Source organism: Coregonus lavaretus (assembly GCF_964263955.1).
Source record: "Coregonus lavaretus genome assembly, chromosome: 23".
NCBI lineage: Eukaryota > Metazoa > Chordata > Actinopteri > Salmoniformes > Salmonidae > Coregonus > Coregonus lavaretus.
Genome location: NC_140010.1, coordinates 22,026,193 through 22,029,020, shown reverse-complemented (window position 1 = coordinate 22,029,020; position 2,828 = coordinate 22,026,193). Strand labels below are relative to the sequence as shown.

General features: G+C 40.2%; 1 pseudogene across 1 annotated transcript; it reads left to right on the top strand.

Annotated features, from left to right (window-relative positions):
• The first annotated feature begins 1,471 nt into the window (after nucleotides 1-1,471).
• LOC311098906 (E3 ubiquitin-protein ligase RNF152-like) lies at nucleotides 1,472-2,163 on the top strand (annotated as a pseudogene). The gene has a single exon. The product of its transcript is annotated as an E3 ubiquitin-protein ligase RNF152-like (transcript).
• The last annotated feature ends 665 nt before the right edge of the window (nucleotides 2,164-2,828 follow it).

Sequence of the window (2,828 nt, the reverse complement as noted above, 5' to 3'; positions counted from 1 at the left end):
TGAGATGCACCTGGAATGGTTGTGTGGACTATATAACCCCTGGAGGAACTAGGCGTGGTGGTGGGCGCATTATGACACAAGGCTATTCAACCTGAATGAAACGATGCTATTACATAACCCTTTGAGACTGAGAGAGCCTCCCCAAAATGTTTCAGACAATCACTAGCTACCACATCAATTCATTATTATCACTTTGGTCCTTTTTTGTCCATTTGTGTGTAATTATTTAGCTCAAAATATGTTTGTGTGTGCTACTCAACCTGCATACAGTACTCTGAAGGATCAAAAAGAGACTTATGAATGTTACCTTTTTTTTGGTCTGAGGACACCATTAAAAAAATTTAACTGGCAACTGGATTTATAGGACAGCAAAATAGTTGTTATTACTTTGTGAGAATGCATGACTCCCTGTCAAAATAAAGGTTACATCAAATGAGCTCCCACTCCTCCCACATGATGACCTTTGACATCACCTACTAATGAAATGACCTTGATAACAGCATTATCAGCAATTAAATGCAACAATCTTTCATGGCATTCAGTGTTTACATAGCCTTTAAAGTAGACACATTAACTTTTAAACTTCTTGAATTAGGCTATATGGTAGTAATGTGTGGCTTCATGTAATATTTTGCTTTCAAATTACAGCTCCATCCAGGTATTACCAGAGCCAATGTCCACTTTTCTTTTCAGGTGATTATCAACTATATATAACCATTTCAAGTTAGTGGTAAAGCATTATCTTGCATATGAAAAGTCCAAGGACTTTGTCCTAGCTCTAATTAAAGTAAATGTTATTTTTGCAAACTTTAGCACTTGGGATAGGCTACTGCGGTAACTGGTAGGCAGGTTAGAGATACTGCCACTATTTAGAGGGATAATTTGACTATGTTTGTGTGTCCTATTTAGAGAACCTGGTGAACTGGTTTGGTTGGTATGTCAGTACTTGCAAGAACTTGAAAACTAGTTTTTGTGGGCTGACATGCATTCTGTAACTCACGACTGCTTCTTCAACTAAAAACTTCAACCTGGACTAAGCCCATAAGATTGCCTTAAGAGATTTGCAGCAATGTCATGCAGGAACTTTACCTTAGGCTGCTGAGCGATAAAGATCTAGAGGTCAACATCCTTGCCAGTCCAGACCAGATACAGGTTTGCTGATTATCTAAGCTTCATTTCTTTTTTGGTCAATGACAAAATAGGCTTCTTTTACTTAATCCTTATAGTCATACACACACACACACACACACACACACACACAGGGCAGGACATAACCAAGTAGTCTTTTCCTTTTTTCAGTACGAGTGATTTAATGAGGATTACGGAATCACGCACTGACTTGACAAATGTCTTCTCTCTAATAGGGTAGATGGAGCCAGACATGAATTCAACTAAGTACTGTGACACAACACATCTGTAAAGAGGAGGGGAGGCGAGACCAAGAGCGTGTAACATCTGAGTTTCCCTCTGGATGTGCAATGGTTCCCTAATCTGCATATTCTAACTGAGGGAACAACAGACTGTTTGGGGTTTGACATCTTGTGACTGTCATTGACACAACAGACCAAACTCATGATTATGGAACCTGTCTCACAACAAAACTCAGTGTTAGAATGTCAGATCTGTCTGAACTACTACAATTTGCGGCGCAGGCCCAAGCTCCTGGACTGCCAGCACACCTGCTGCTCGGTGTGCTTGACCCAGATGAAGATAAACCAGAGTGAGCTGCGCTGCCCCTGGTGTCGCTCTGTCACCACCCTGCCCCCTGGGGTCTCCGTCTCCCAGCTCCCTGATGACCCGGACACTATGGCCGTCATCTCTGTCCCATCCCCCACAGAATATACACCTGTCTTCATACAGCTGCCTAGTAACACCTGCTACCTGTCTGTAGACCACCAAGAGAGGGCTACAGTGCCTGGTGAACATTCAGGTAGGCACCTACTCGCTGGGCAGCCAAAGGGGATGTCTCCTGTGCCTGTGTCTGATGAGGAAAGACCAGGGTTGGGGGAGGAATATGGGGAGGAAGGTTGTTGTAAGAGCTCGTTCAAGACCAGGGTGGGCTTAGTGGTTCTTCTGGGTTTTGTCCTACTCTTACTTGTGTACATTGTACTGTACAACATGACCTGCATCTACAAACGGTTCACCATGATATCCTGTGGCTGAAAGACTGGATACTAATAAGCTGTTTGGAATCTTTCTCACTCCCCAAAATTACAGGACATTGTCACAATGCCAGCATTCAGGCTATTTCTTAACAAGGGATAGTGCTGTCGTACTGAGGGAAGAAATGGTTGTTATATTTTGTATTTGGAATGTGTACAGATATATTGATGAATTTGAATTTTTCAAAGGATCTTTCATATTTTTGTGCAATAAAGAGTTAAAGCAATATAACCAATCACCATTATTCCAGCTTCTCCATTGTGATTCATTCAGAAAAGCAACAAAAATCGAACTTGTGTTCATTCGTATGAAAAACATAACTGACCCATTTTAGAGCTTGTGATTGTATTTGTTCAAGTCTTCATTTTTACCTACAGATGGTAGTGATGGACTTTTTAGTGAAATGTAATATTTTAGGCCAATATGATTATGTTACACACTTTAATAACCTTTCAGTTGATACAATTACCAAATTACAGCGTCAACTGTTGCCTACTTAACATTCATATTTAGAAATTTATGAAAATATCAAACTTCAGAAATGATATATAAAAAATGAAACCATGCTCGTTGTCCTCTTAGATATGTAGGCTACAATATTGTTGTACACAAATGAAATGAATGAATGAAGAAATAAACTGGCTACATTATAACAATTCCCTGAT